We start from the raw sequence: 16,408 nt of genomic DNA, 5'->3' as shown, positions 1-16,408 counted from the left end.
TTAAAAAGTATAAGCCCAGTATAAGTAAGATTATTCAGCATTTTAGCCCACCCCTGTGGCATGTACTTAAATTAACTTTTACCATTTTTCCATGAAATCAAATTTTTGGTATTTGAATTATAATTAATCAACTGAATCTCATAAATAATCACTATATTTTGATATGTAGAAGGAGCAAGTTTATGTAAGAAAGAGCTGGGGTTGGAGAGCTAGTGCAGCAGGTAAGACAAATGCCATTCACATGACAGAAAACCCTGGTTTGATCCCTAGCACAGCATATGTTCCACTAATCCAAATACCTTCAGAAGTGATGCCTAAGCACAAAGCATGAATGCAGTTGAATATGGACCCAAATAAAATTAACAAACAAAATAAAAAATAGGAGTTTTGAAACACAGAAATATAAATATCATACAAAAATTATCTCTCTAGCTTTCATTCACAAATTTCACTCATGGTTTTATGTTTGTCTTTTATCACAAATCTTTTAGAAAATGTTGTTCTAGGCTGCTTCCAAAAGCTATGTTCTCTCTTGAACCTGCACCTGACTTCCTGGCTCTGTTTCCTTGCTTGCTTGATTGTTTAGGCTTCTGTTCTCTCCAGAACATGCATTTCTTTTTACTTTTCTTCTCCCCTCCCTGCGTCACATATTTCTAAGTTTTATTCAATTAGAATTATTTTAATTTACAAAACATATAATTCTCATCTACTTTACAATTGGCAACAGTCTTTATTTGTGATCACTGTTCATACTAGCATTTTAGGTGAAGGAGTTACATAAATATCTAATTTCTTTGCAGAAATGATAAAGAAATACAACAGACTGGCAATTATTTTTATTTTGTTTCAAAGAAATTGCTAACTTGAATAGGTATGAGGAAAACGAACGCATGCTGCTTTATTTGATTCTGATTCTCAGTTGTCCTCTATAAACAAAGATGTAACACAATACCCATAAGTAACACACTCTGTGGTTTCTCAGTGCTGCTGACTGATTTTCACTGAATTATTCACACTTTTTTAACCATGTCCCTAGTGGTCACATATTGTTCAAACATGAAAAGATTTTCCTGAGAGCAAGATATTGGACTTAATTCAATCTTTATCCCAAGTAGCTGTACTAACTATACATTGATTTACTGTCGGCTCTAAAAATAATGGATTGTGAAAACATTTTTTTAAATAATGAAGTTTTTAAAAGTTCAAAGGCACTGGAATGTTTACTGTGGTTAATTTTGGAAGTTCACTACAAAACCTAAATATAAAAATCTATAGAATAATTAAGCAGAAATAATAATGATTGTACCTAATCCTCTAGTATAAAATATTTACTTTTAGGACTCCAGTTTTATATATATATATGAGGTTTATATACTATCAATAAATATTATCCTTAGGAAGTTAAACTGAAATTTACATGACCAAAATAAATAGTTACTTTTAATTCTTTTATTTTATTTTTTTTGGTTTTGGGGCCACACTCAGTGATGCTTGGGGGTTAGTCTTGGCTATACGCTCAAAAATTGCTCTTGGCTTGGGGGACCATAGGGGATGCTGGGGATTGAACCCAGGTCCGTCCTGGGTCAGCCATGTGCAAGGCAAAAGCTCAACTTCTATGCTATCACTTCGGTCCCTTAATTCTTTTTAATTACTCAATCTTGTAAAACTATTAAGAAAAAATAGGCATTACCATTCCTTTATCAGTTTATACTTTATTGATTTTTGTAAGGGATATTCATTATAGTTTTATAATTCATGTCATCCAACATGTTAATTTAGAGTTAAAGATGTGTTATTAATTAGTACAATCCAAGGAATAGTCAACATTCTAAACATGACTATACTGAGAATTAGAGTGTTTTAACAGATTCCTCCAAATTCAAGTCTCTGAGACCACTTTGGAAACTTTCTGAAGAAACAAATGGTCAGGTTGCCTTCTAAACGATATCTTCCCATCTCAAATAGAAGGAAGAACAGGCGGCCTCCAGGGTCTCAGGTCTCATCACCCCATAGTTCCAGATCCTTCTGGGGTCTTCTCTTTTCTTTTGACTTTGTCCTGGCATGGTCCCAATAATCTCCTCAGAACACAATGAAAATGCTTTGGGATGATAGAAATGAACACTCGACAGGTACCACAGAGATGTTTGATCTTAAAGACAGAACAAGTACTGTGCCTATTTCTAATCTTCTGAGGAAATGGCTCAGAATGTTCAAAGGACTTTAAGTGATGAGAAGAAATCCAAGTCAGTCATTTTATCAATTTCAGCCTCTGACATTCAAAGAAGTGGAGGGTATCATGGGAGAATTAATCACAGTTGAAAGTGATTGGGAGACTAAAAACTTGTAGCTGGTCCAACTGGATAGCTAATTCCAGAACAATAAGAGCACTGTTTAAAGGACTCTATGCTAACGTTTTTATTTCTATAACAGTATATTTTCATATACAATTGAAAATCTGCAGTGGCAGAATATAGCTGTCCACGTATAGCATTCCACCAAAAATTTTTATAATTATAATATCAATGTCCAGCTTCCTTTCTTTCCTTCTCCCATATTCCTACTTTAGCAAACCTGGAAGAAACAGCAATGCAAGCATTATATTTGAAAATTAATTACAGATAGTGTTTATTATAAAAGATAAGATAAGCTTAGATAAAATGTATTTTCTGATGGAAAATAAAAGGAAAAGGTAAAAGAAAATTCAGCTCATATAGGATTTAAATCAGGTTTTTACTACATAAGTTGCAAAAATTAAAGTCGTCTGGTCCATTTGGGGAAGAATATAACTAAAATACTGATTGTATATAATGTGAAGATTTGGAATCCTAAACTAATTACTGGAGATGTCAGCAAGTTTTAGTTTAGTACATTTTTCCCCTAAGGGGAAAGTACTCAGTAGATGATGAGATGATTATAATAACAAATTAAATAGAACCTTAACTGGATAAAATGCTTTAAACATTGTCAGATCATTTTTGTTTCTTAAATAAGCACAGGCATTTGCAGAATGTTACTTTCTCTAGCTTTCCAGGTTATCTCTTAGTTTATAGCCTGAGCAAAAAGATTGGACGATCTTATTTTTATAAAATATTTTAATCTTCTGACTTTTAAAGGGAATAAATTTAAGAAGTTTTCACCACATAATCAGAAAATTATTTTAAAAATTTCTTTATCAAAACTGCCTTTTAATTTTGGGGGTCAAGGGAACCTCCAGAAGCTCATAATGCATCTGTGATCTATGCTCAGGAGAGACCTCCCTGGGCTCAAAAAACCATATGTATAATGAAGGATTTGAACTGAGTTTTGTCAGATAGAAAGTGAAAAACTGGGCCAGAGTGATAGCATAGCAGATAGGGCATTTACCTTGCAAGCGGCTGACCAATGTCAAAGCTCCAGCATTCTATTTGATCCCCTGAGCTTGCCAGGAGAAATTTCTGAGCACAGGGAGCACTGCTAGGTGTGGGAAAAAAAGAAATGGAAGGAAGGAAGGAAGGAAGGAAGGAAGGAAGGAAGGAAGGAAGGAAGGAAGGAAGGAAGGAAGGAAGGAAGGAAGGAAGGAAGGAAGGAAGGGAGGAGGGAGGGAGGGAGGAGGGAGGAAGGGAGGGAGGGAGGGAGGGAGGGAGGGAGGAAGGGAGGGAGGGAGGGAGGGAGGGAGGGAGGAAGGAAGGAAGGAAGGAAGGAAGGAAGGAAGAGAGGGAAGGAAGGAAGAAGGAAAGGAGGAAGGAAGGGAGGGAGGGAAGGAGGAAGGGAGGGAGGAAGGGAGGGAGGAAGGAAGGAAGGAAGGAAGAGAGGGAAGGAAGGAAGAAGGAAGGAAGGAAGGAAGGGAGGGAGGAAGGAAGGAAGGGAGGGAGGGAGGAAGGGAGGGAGGAAGGAAGGAAGGAAGGAAGGAAGGGAGGGAGGAAGGAAGGAAGGAAGGAAGGGAGGGAAGGAGGGAGGGAAGGAGGGAGGAAGGAAGGGAGGGAGGAAGGAAGGGAGGAAGGAAGGGAGGAAGGGAGGGAGGGAGGGCGGAAGGAAGGAAGGAAGGAAGGAAGGAAGGAAGGAAGGAAGGAAGGAAGGAAGGAAGGAAGAAAGGAAGGAAGGAAGGAAGGGAGGGAGGGAGGGAGGGAGGAAGGAAGGGAGGAAGGAAGGAAGAAAAGAAGGAAGGAAGGAAGGAAGTAAGGAAGAAGAAAGAAGAAAGAAAGAAGAAAGAAAAAAAAGAAGAGAAAGAAGAAAGAAAGAAAGAAAGAAAGAAAGAAAGAAAGAAAGAAAGAAAGAAAGAAAGAAAGAAAAGAAAGAAAGAAAGAAAGAAGAAAGAGAAAAAGAAAGAAAAGAAAGAAAGAAAGAAAAGAAAGGAAGAAGAGGAGGAAGAAGGAAGGAAGGAAGGAAGGAAGGAAAGGAAGAAGGAAGGAGGAAGGAAGGAAGAAAGAACGGAAGGAAGGAAAGAAAGAACGAAAGAAAAAGAAAGAAAGAAGAGAAAGAAAGAAAGAAAGAAGAAAGAAAGAAAGAAAGAAAGAAAGAAAGAAAGAAAGAAAGAAAGAAAGAAAGAAAAGAAAAAGAAAGAAAGAAAGAAAGAAAGAAAGAAAGAAAGAAAGAAGAAAGAGAGAAAGAAAAAACCTTGACCACAGTATATCTCAAGCCATTTTTTTCTTCTTTCATTTCTATTTGTTCTTGTTATTGGGCCACACCCAGAGATGCTCAGGAATTACTCTTTGCTCTGTACTCAGGAATTATTTCTGGTATACAGGGGACCATATTAGATGCCAGGCATTGAACCTGGGTCAGTCATGTGCAAGGCAAATGCCCTATATGTTGTACTATCATTTTGCCCCTCTAGCCTTGTATTATTGTTGTTTGTTTATTTGTTTGTTTTTTAAACACCTTGGTTACAAACATGATTGTGGTTGTGTTTCAGTCATATAGGAGGACACCCCCCCCATCACCAGTGCAACATTCCCACCACCAATGTTCCAAATATCCCTCCTCCCCACCCTGCCCCCGCCTGTACTCTAGACAGGCATTAATTTCCCTGATACATTCTCATTGCTAGGATAGTTCGCAATATAGTTATTTCTCTAACCAAACTCATCACTCTTTGTGGTGAGGTTCATGAAGTGGGCTGTAACTTCCAGCCCTCCTCTCTTTTGTCTCTGCAAATTATTACAAGAATGTCTCATTTTGCTTAAAACCCATAGATGAGTGAGACCATTCTGTATCTCTCTGTCTCTCTGTCTCTTTGTCTCTCTGTCTCTGTCTCTGTCTCTGTCTCTTTCTCTCTCTCTGACTTATTTCACTCAGCATAATAGATTCCGTGTACATCCATGTATAGGAAAATTTCATGACTTCATCTCTCCTGGTGGCTGCATAATACTCCATTGTGTATATGCACCACAGTTTCTTTAGCCATTCATCTGTTGAAGGGCATCTTGGTTGTTTCCAGAGTCTTGTTATGGTAAATAGTGCTGCAATGAATATAGGTGTAAGGAAGGGATTTTTGTATTGTATTTTTATGTTCCTAGGGTATATTCTTAGGAGCGGTATAGCTGGATCGTCTGGAAGCTCAATTTCCAGTTTTGGGAGGAATCTCCACATCGCTTTCCATAAAGGTTGAACTAAACACCAGTTTTTATTTTTAATTTTTATTTTGATAATATTGGCTTACATAGATGCTAGTTTTTTTATCCTCAAAATGGACATCATCTAGTTATGGGAAATAATTAATTAGCTCAATTGGAAAGAATTGATAACTCCTAGATCCCTCAGTCTTTCTAAGATATTTCTGGTATTAATCACAATTTCCTATAATGAATCCAAATATTGGTATCTTTGCAATAAGTTACAAGATTCCAGGATACTGACAAATTCCAGGGAGGTAAAGATGAAATCTATAGATGTTCAGCAGGTGTTATAATAAAAATTAAATTATATACTTAAATCTAAATTGCTCTTGAAATTTATTGTCATTTAATCTCTTAAATCCAGGTTTACTAGAAACAGAAAAAATCGTAAGTATACTCTTGGTTGCAAAATAATAACCATATTATGCTAAACAGAAATCACACAGCTATATAAAATCTATCATCACTGCATGGTTGTTCTTTTAAATGTTTGGGGTTTGGGAGGAAAAAGAGCAAAAAATGCATTTAAATTATTTTTAAACTAACAAAATTTGGTCTTGCTGCAAATTTTGTATTTGAGTAGTATTTCTACCTATATTTTTATGGGTAACATGAGTTTCAAAAATATATCAGTAGTATTAATTAAGGGCTTCAAGTAATATCTATTGCATAATAAGGTTAAGGTAGGCATTTATTAGTAATTGTGGTTCCCACATTTCTATTTCTTTACAGTTTTTAAAATCGCCACATTTTGCACTTGCATTAGTCTTCTTCATCACCTGTTTCCAGGAGCATTATTTACCCTGGCATTTGATTTAATTTCATATTGTTTTATTCATCATGATCCCTAAAAGTATAAAAGTCACTATGGATGGTATCAGTAAGAGGCCACATCAAGAGACAGACCAGGAAACTAATTAAGGTAAGAGCTACAGAAGTGGCTGTGATTCATCACTATTACTCACTAGAGAAACAAACCCCTTTTCTCCAAAGCCGTCATCTTAAGGAGGAAAGTAATAGAAGCTGGGATTCTGTCTCATTGAAAGTGACATAATATGAGAAAGCTAAGAAGGGCCCTTATCTTATCTGGAGAATGATCGAATAACCTGTTTGGCTGAGCAGACACAGAATCATGTCCCTTTTAGTACTGGGAAAATCAAGGCCAAAATCCGTTTGAGCGTGGGCCATGGATGGAAAAAGACCGAGCCCCACTTTGGTGTTGAGTATACTGCAAGTCAGCCCATAATCATTTCCATCTGTAACGTCCAAGAAGACATTAGTGCTGATAAAAAGACAAAATGGTATAAAGGGAAATTACTTAAATAGAGATATAGGGTGGTTATGGAGGATAATGATTTGTCCAGCAAGTTATGTCTTTGGATTGATCAAAACCTTCTTGTTCTAGCAAGAGATTCTTACCCCCAAGGACTTCCTACCCAGGAGCCCATTGTCAATGTCTGGAAACACCAAGTCAATGGACACATCAAGACCCTGGAGAGAGTTTAACAGTTCTGCTTGCATGAAACTACCTCAGCACAATCTGGGAATAAAAAGCTTCCTGTGATTTCTCAGAGAGGAGGAGGCACTAGAGTCATCACCTGAATAAGTGCTCATAGCTAGTCTGTACATTCTGGGATGTTCACTCAATGAAGAAACTACCCAAGGACAATGTCTTCCATTAGTCACCAGTAGATGACTAAAGCTGTTTTACCAGATTGTCTCCTATGGTCCAACCTCTGTATCAGTGTTATACAATTATACCCAGTGTTGACCCTCAGCTCAGTATGAGAATTATCTACTCCGTATCAGACCTTAACCACTTTCAGGAAGAAAAGAGAACATGCAGGGAGAGTTGTATGGGAAGTTACTGATCTTTGCTCTGAGAAGTTGTTCTCAATTGTGGCTTCCATTAGAGAAGGCTGGTGAGGCATCCTTGGAGGAAGTGGTTTGTATAAGCATTTGCAACAGCAAAGGAAATGGTCCTTGTAAAGGAAACAGAAAATGTCTTAAGGTACTTGCCATAGTGACACTGTGTTAGTTTATAGACCTAAGACATCAAAGAGAAAGCTCATTCAGTTCATATGACTCTTCCAGCCCATGTAAGAATTTCTCATGCATTTGCAACTCTTTACACACTGCCCTATATTTTTTAAATCCTTTCAAAGTCTTACCTTTTCAACCCCCTTACATTTCTTTTTGGAATTTTTACAGCTTTCCCAGGTCTAGTGTATGACCCAGTTTGTATTAATAAATATTCTGTAAAAGGAACTGAATGAGAAAATCTATATTTTTAATAAACATTCCATTTTTTTTTTGGTTTTTGGGCCACACCCGGCGGGGCTCAGGGGTTACTCCTGATTATCTGATCAGAAATAGCTCCTGGCAGGCACGGGGGACCATATGGGATGCTGGAATTTGAACCAACCACCTTAGGTCTTGGATCGCCTGCTTGCAAGACAAACGCCACTGTGCTATCTCTCCGGCCCCAACATTCCATATTTTTATAAGCATTGGAAAAACAATTCTTTTTTTTTTTTTTTTTTTTTTTTTTAAATTTTTTTTTATTTAAACACCTTGATTACATACATGATTGTGTTTGGGTTTCAGTCATAAAAGGAACACCACCCATCACCAGTGCAACATTCCCATCACCCAAGTCCCAAATCACCCTCCTCCCCACCCAACCCCCGCCTGTACCCTAAACAGGCTCTACATTTCCCTCATACATTCTCAATATTAGGACAGTTCAAAATGTAGTTATTTCTCTAACTAAACTCATCACTCTTTGTGGTGAGCTTCCTGAGGTGAGCTGGAACTTCCAGCTCTTTTCTCTTTTGTGTCTGAAAATTATTATTACAAGGGTGTCTTTCATTTTTCTTAAAACCCATAGATGAGTGAGACCATTCTGCGTTTTTCTCTCTCTCTCTGACTTATTTCACTCAGCATAATAGATTCCATGTACATCCATGTATAGGAAAATTTCATGACTTCATCTCTCCTGACAGCTGCATAATATTCCATTGTGTATATGTACCACAGTTTCTTTAGCCATTCATCTGTTGAAGGGCATCTTGGTTGTTTCCAGAGTCTTGCTATGGTAAATAGAGCTGCAATGAATATAGGTGTAAGGAAGGGGTTTTTGTATTGTATTTTTGTGTTCCTAGGGTATATTCCTAGGAGTGGTATAGCTGGATCGTATGGGAGCTCGATTTCCAGTTTTTGGAGGAATCTCCATATCGCTTTCCATAAAGGTTGAACTAGACAGCATTCCCACCAGCAGTGGATAAGAGTTCCTTTCTCTCCACATCCCCGCCAACACTGTTTATTCTCATTCTTTGTGATGTGTGCCATTCTCTGGGGTGTGAGGTGGTATCTCATCGTTGTTTTGATTTGCATCTCCCTGATGATTAGTGATGTGGAACATTTTTTCATGTGTCTTTTGGCCATGCGTATTTCTTCTTTGTCAAAGTGTCTGTTCATTTCTTCTCCCCATTTTTTGATGGGGTTAGATGTTTTTTTCTTGTAAAGTTCTGTCAGTGCCTTGTATATTTTGGAGATTAGCCCCTTATCTGATGGGTATTGGGTGAATAGTTTCTCCCACTCAGTGGGTGGCTCTTGTATCCTGGGCACTATTTCCTTTGAGGTGCAGAAGCTTCTCAGCTTAATATATTCCCATCTGTTAATCTCTGCTTTCACTTGCTTGGAGAGTGCAGTTTCCTCCTTGAAGATGCCTGTAATGTCCTGTAGTGTTTTGCCTATGTGCTGTTCTATATATCTTATGGTTTTGGGGCTGATATCGAGGTCTTTAATCCATTTGGATTTTACCTTTGTACATGATGTTAGCTGGGGGTCTAAGTTTAATTTTTTGCAAGTGGCTATCCAATTGTGCCAACACCACTTGTTGAAGAGGCTTTCCCTGCTCCATTTAGGATTTCCTGCTCCTTTATCAAAAATTAGATGGTTGTATCTCTGGGGAACATTTTCTGAGTATTCAAGCCTATTCCACTGATCTGAGGACCTATCCTTATTCCAATACCATGCTGTTTTGATAACTGTTGCTTTGTAGTACAGTTTAAAGTTGGGAAAAGTAATTCCTCCCATATTCTTTTTCCCAATGATTGCTTTAGCTATTCGAGGGTGTTTATTGTTCCAAATGAATTTCAAAAGTGTCTGATCCACTTCTTTGAAGAATGTCATGGGTATCTTTAGAGGGATGGCATTAAATCTGTATAATGCCTTGGGGAGTATTGCCATTTTGATGATGTTAATCCTGCCAATCCATGAGCAGGGTATGTGTTTCCATTTCCGTGTGTCCTCTCTTATTTCTTGGAGCAGAGTTTTATAGTTTTCTTTGTATAGGTCCTTCACATATTTAGTCAAGTTGATTCCAAGATATTTGAGTTTGTGTGGTACTATTGTGAATGGGGTTGTTTTCTTAATGTCCATTTCTTCTTTATTACTGTTGGTGTATAGAAAGGCCATTGATTTTTGTGTGTTAATTTTGTAGCCTGCCACCTTGCTATATGAGTCTATTGTTTCTAGAAGCTTTTTGATAGAGTCTTTAGGGTTTTCTAAGTAGAGTATCATGTCATCTGCAAACAGTGAGAGCTTGACTTCTTCCTTTCCTATCTGGATTCCCTTGATATCCTTTTCTTGCCTAATCGCTATAGCAAGTACTTCCAGTGCTATGTTGAATAGGAGTGGTGAGAGAGGACAGCCTTGTCTTGTGCCAGAATTTAGAGGGAAGGCTTTCAGTTTTTCTCCATTGAGGATAATATTTGCCACTGGCTTGTGGTAGATGGCCTTCACTATATTGAGAAAGGTTCCCTCCATTCCCATCTTGCTGAGAGTTTTGATCAAGAATGGGTGTTGGACCTTATCAAATGCTTTCTCTGCATCTATTGATATGATCATGTGGTTTTTATTTTTCTTGTTATTGATGTTGTGTATTATGTTGATAGATTTACGGATGTTAAACCAGCCTTGCATTCCTGGGATGAAACCTACTTGATCGTAGTGGATGATCTTCTTAATGAGGCATTGAATCCTATTTGCCAGGATTTTGTTGAGGATCTTTGCATCTGCATTCATCAGTGATATTGGTCTGTAATTTTCTTTTTTGGTAGCGTCTCTGTCTGGTTTAGGTATCAAGGTGATGTTGGCTTCATAAAAGCTATTTGGAAGTGTTTCTGTTTGTTCAATTTCATGAAAGAGTCTTGCCAAGATTGGCAGTAGTTCCTCTTGGAAAGTTTGATAGAATTCATTAGTGAATCCATCTGGACCTGGGCTTTTGTTTTTCGGCAGACATTTGATTACTGTTTTAATTTCATCAATGGTGATGGGGGTGTTTAGATATGCTACATCCTCTTCCTTCAACCGTGGAAGATTATAAGAGTCCAAGAATTTATCCATTTCTTCCAGGTTCTCATTTTTAGTGGCATAGAGTTTTTCAAAGTAGTTTCTGATTACCCTTTGAATCTCTGTCATATCAGTAGTGATCTCTCCTTTTTCATTCCTGATACGAGTTATCAAGTTTCTCTCTCTCTCTTTCTTTGTTAGGTTTGCCAGTGGTCTATCAATCTTGTTTATTTTTTCAAAGAACCAACTTCTGCTTTCGTTGATCTTTCGGATTGTTTTTTGAGTTTCCACTTCGTTGATTTCTGCTCTCAGCTTTGTTATTTCCTTCTGTCTTCCTGTTCTTGGGTCCTTTTGTTGAGCATTTTCTAGTTCTATTAGCTGTGTCATTAAGCTACTCAGGTAAGCTCCTTCTTCCTTCCTGATGTGTGCTTGCAAAGCTATAAATTTTCCTCTCAGTACTGCTTTTGCTGTGTCCCATAAGTTCTGAGAGTTTGTGTCTTTATTGTCATTTGTTTCCAGGAACCTTTTGATTTCCTCCTTGATTTCATCTCGGACCCACTGGTTATTGAGCATGAGGCTGTTTAACTTCCAGGTGTTAAAGTGTTTCTTCTGAGTCCCTTTGGAGTTCACAAATAATTTCAGAGCCTTGTGGTCAGCGAAGGTAGTCTGCAAAATTTCTATCCTCTTGATCTTATGGAGGTATGTTTTATGTGCCAGCATGTAGTCTATCCTGGAGAATGTCCCATGTACATTGGAGAAGAATGTGTATCCAGGTTTCTGGGGATGGAGTGTCCTATATATATCCACTAGGCCTCTTTCTTCCATTTCTCTCCTCAGGTCTAGTATATTCTTGTTGGGTTTCAGTCTGGTTGACCTGTCCAGTGTTGACAAAGCCGTGTTTAGGTCCCCCACAATTATTGTGTTGTTGTTGATATTATTTTTCAGATTTGTCAGCAGTTGTATTAAATATTTTGCTGGCCCCTCATTCGGTGCATATATGTTTAGGAGAGTGAATTCTTCCTGCTCTACGTACCCCTTGATTAATATAAAATGTCCGTCTTTGTCCCTTACAACCTTCCTGAGTATAAAGTTTGCATTATCTGATATTAGTATGGCCACTCCAGCTTTTTTATGGGTGTTGTTTGCTTGGATAACTTTTCTCCAGCCTTTTATTTTGAGTCTATGTTTGTTCTGACTATTCAGGTGCGTTTCTTGTAGGCAGCAGAAGGTTGGATTGAGTTTTTTGATCCATTTAGCCACTCTGTGTCTCTTAACTGGTGCATTTAGTCCATTGACGTTGAGAGAAAGAATTGTCCTGGGATTTAACGCCATCTTTATTTCAAAATTTGGTGTGTCTTTTGGGTAGTCTTGTCTTAGATTAGGTCTTTCAGTTTTTCTCTTAAGACTGGTTTTGTGTCTGTGAAGTTTCTGAGCTGTTTTTTGTCTGTGAAACCATGTATTCTTCCATCAAACCGGAAAGTGAGTTTTGCTGGGTATAGTATTCTGGGTGAAGCATTCATTTCATTCAGTCTTGTCACAATATCCCACCACTGCTTTCTGGCATTGAGCGTTTCTGGTGACAGGTCTGCTGTAAATCTCAGGGAAGCTTGCTTGAACATGATTTCCCCTTTTGATCTTGCTGTTTTCAGAATTCTGTCTCTATCTGTGGGATTTGTCATTGTGACTAGGATGTGTCTTGGGGTGGTTTTTCTGGGGTCTCTTTTGGTTGGTACTCTTCGGGCATGCAGGATTTGATCACATATATTCTTTAGCTCTGGGAGTTTCTCTTTAATGATGTTCTTGACCATTGATTCTTCCTGGAAATTTTCTTCCTGGGTCTCTGGGACTCCAATGATTCTTAAGTTGTTTCTGTTGATCTTATCATAGACTTCTATTTTCGTCTGTTCCCATTCTTTGACTAATTTTTCCATTGTCTGCTCATTTGCTTTAAGTTTTTTGTCCAATCTCTCCTGCTGTATGGAATTGTTATGTATCTCATCTTCCACAGCACCAAGTCTATTCTCAGCTTCTGATACCCTGTCCCAGAGCTTATCCATTTTGTCATTCACTTCGTTTACTGAGTTTTTCAGGCCTGTTAGTTGACATGTTATTTCAGTTTGGAGTTTTGTCATTTCTGCCTTCATATTTTCTTGGTTCTTATTAGTGTTCTGTTCAACTCGATCCATGGTTTCTTGGAGTCTGTTGAGCACCTTCCATATTGCTAGTCTAAAGTCCTTATCTGAGAGGTTGATTAGTTGTTCAGTCATTATCTGGTCCTCAGAATTGTCATCTTCATTCTCTATGTCTGATGCTGGCCTGCGCTGTTTCCCCATTGTCACATTTGTATTGTGGGTTTTTCTACGTGTTTTAGTGGTATTCATTGTCTATATGATGTAGGCAGCACACTCCTCTGGCTCCTCCCTTTCTGGATGGGCTGACTTGCCTCTAAGGGAGGGGAGTCCTCCGTGGATGAAGCCTCACACTGGGTCAAATCTTAGGCCCGAGCATGTAACAGAGAAGACAGTCCAGAGAGAAATGTTTGCTTCTGTGATATAGCGCCGTTCTTAGTGTGATTTTTCCTTCTTGTTGCAATGGAGTTCTTTCCTTAGAAAGAGTGCACGGCCGCGTAGCGAAGCGGAGCGGCCGTGCTCCTCTGAGCCTCTTTTTGCCCCACTCGCAAGAGTTTCACGCAAGAGGACAGTAGACAGACATAGACAGGTCACACTCACAGTCTTTCACAGCTGAGCCCCACTGGGCCGGTGTACTTTCGCGGATTTTCCCCGCCTGGTGTCACACACAGGGAGCCAGCTTTTGCAAAGGATAGCCGGTTTTTATGCTCTGAAGTCCCTCCCTCGGAAAAACAATTCTTGCCATGAAAAAATTTACTCTTCCTTCTATCTTAAAATGCATTATTACAAATTTTCTGTCATAGGGAAGTCCTGACTCCAACAGGCAGACTCAGAGGGTTTGTGCCAAGAAGCCTGGTATTGCTCAAGAGACAGATGTATGTTTTGTAGGAACATGACAGGTTTGCCACACCACTTCCCCTATCAATACAGAGAGAGAGCTTTTCTAGATCCCAACACTATCATACTAGGCCTACAAAATCCAAAAAATCTTTCAACAATCCAGGCTTCCCTTCACAGAAGATGGATTTTCTAAAATAATTTTCTGAACAGAGATATGTATGTCATATTCATAGTCATCAAACACACTTTAGCTTTTGGAGCTGTGAAGATAAAAGCCACTCGACTCATGTTGAAATTGAAAATTACAATCCAAAGAACCAGGACACATTAATATGATTACCTTGTTGGGGAGCAGAGAGGAAAGATTTGACTATTACATTTTTCTACTAAATTTTCTAAGGAACCTAAAATTTCTCTACAAAAATACCCAAATGATTAAAATTCACATTTTAATATGTGAATATAGTCAAGCCAGTATTTTTGCAGAATTAAAAGATACAACAGGAGAAAGATTATTGGTATAGCAGGTAAAGGCAAGTCAAGAAGAAACCAGAAAAACCACATCTGATGAGGTAATCAAGAAATTGAAAATCTTCAAGCTGGCATGAATGTTAAAAATGGGGACTATTCCAGAACTTGAAATTTTGCTCCAAGACAGCCGATTGCTAGAGATGTCAGGATCTGCAGTCTCAGAGTTTTGGGAGAAATTGTTCCCAGGACTGATAATTTGTAAAGCTTTCCCTCCATTTCTAAGAACTGAGAACAAAAATACTTGTCTTGAAGATAATTTTGCTTATATGCAAGCCTGCTTGGAACTTCCGACTTGCAGCCATTGCTTACTATCGAAAACTGGAAGGGGAGTCATAGCATCATCAGATGATGGCTCAAGGCAATGTCTGGTCACTGTACCCAATGAAACATCATCTGTCTGTCCTGGGAACATATTGACTAAATGCACAGTAGATGCTAAACTTTAATGTTTCTTTCTAAAATCCAACTGAACAAAACAGTATTGAAAACATTTATTTTTCCTTATAAAGTTAGTACTTTATAGAAACCTTTATTTTCACTGAATAAGCAGTTTGTTGAGATTCATTATTTCTTTAAAAAAGAAAATACAATATTTCAGAATCTCTTTCCATCTGTTGCTATCCATTGATTGTTCCACTTGTAACTTATTTACATGTCATCTTTTTTGTACACATGATTATCCTTTTATAATAGATGATCTATATGATCAGCAGATTTCATTGCTTTGGGTATATTTGCAATATATTTAAAAATCAAATATAGAAATAGGTTGATGGATTTATTGGGTGAATAACAACCTCTTGGCCACAAAATGCAAAGTGAAAAGGCTGGTTTTCAAGTTAAGAAGCTCAGAATGCCAGTTCAGAATTTATAGGTAACAGTTTTAGAAGCTGAAGCTACTACTCAGGCATCCTTATCCTGCAGTGTGAATAGGATTTACCCTTCCAAGCATTATCCTAATGTGGAATTAAACTGTCAACTTGGCTTGCTTGCTGCATGGACTTGTATGTAAGATGAATGTTAACTCTGAGCAAAGTTCAATATTGCTCCATCTGTTAAAGACCTTTTTCTTCTATAAATATAAAACTGAAATGCACACCAGCCAAACATTTCTGTTTTAGGACTGAGTCACAGTGAGTTGACTCATTAAAATCATAGGCTCTTATATTATAAAAGACTAATAGAAATTCTGTAAAACTTGGTGTGTCCAGGAAGTCCAGAGAGCAGATACAAGGGGTCAGACTATTGTCTTGCATGCAGTTGACTCAGAGTCAATCCCCAGCATTGGATATTGCCCCCTGAGCACTACAAAGAGTGATCTCTGAATGAAGAATGGGAGTGAGAAATGAGAATTGCCAAGTGTGGTCCACAAACAAACAAAATATTGGCCATAAAATTTTGTGTATGAAGCAATTTCTAGTAGCAATAAACTTATCTTGACAGGTAAAAATTTTTAAGAATGAGAAATCTAGAAAAAATTTTAATTATACTCTATCAGCGCAGAGGGTTTTAGACTTGTTTTGTCCTATCAAGTCATATACCCTTTCTGTTTTCCATACCAAACAGCAGTAAGATGACCACAAACATTTCACTGTGGAGTGGCCCAATGTGTGTCTTAAAGAGTAAAGGTCTCAAATGCCCATACCAAGACTGTGTCAGGAGACTCACAATGAATTCTTTCTTCCAGACCACAAACCAGGTTTCCAATCCCTTTAATTTTCTCTGCTGAGGTGCCCAGAACTTTAACAATTCTTCAGAAGAAGCCTGGGTTTATTCTATCCGAGTCTCTCGTAAGCCATCTTAAGTGACCCACAGTTGGGTAGTTGACTTTCAGAGTACCAGTGGTTTTTTCATTGTGCATTTTATGGAGCTGTTGTTCATATTGAGCTCTAGATCAAAGCATTCATTAAATAATCTATTTTCTTCTTATTTCAAATATCATCCGCCTATTTGTTT

The sequence above is a fragment of the Suncus etruscus genome, chromosome 3 (assembly GCF_024139225.1).
Source record: "Suncus etruscus isolate mSunEtr1 chromosome 3, mSunEtr1.pri.cur, whole genome shotgun sequence".
Lineage (NCBI taxonomy): Eukaryota > Metazoa > Chordata > Mammalia > Eulipotyphla > Soricidae > Suncus > Suncus etruscus.
Note: the sequence above shows the minus strand (reverse complement) of the source record.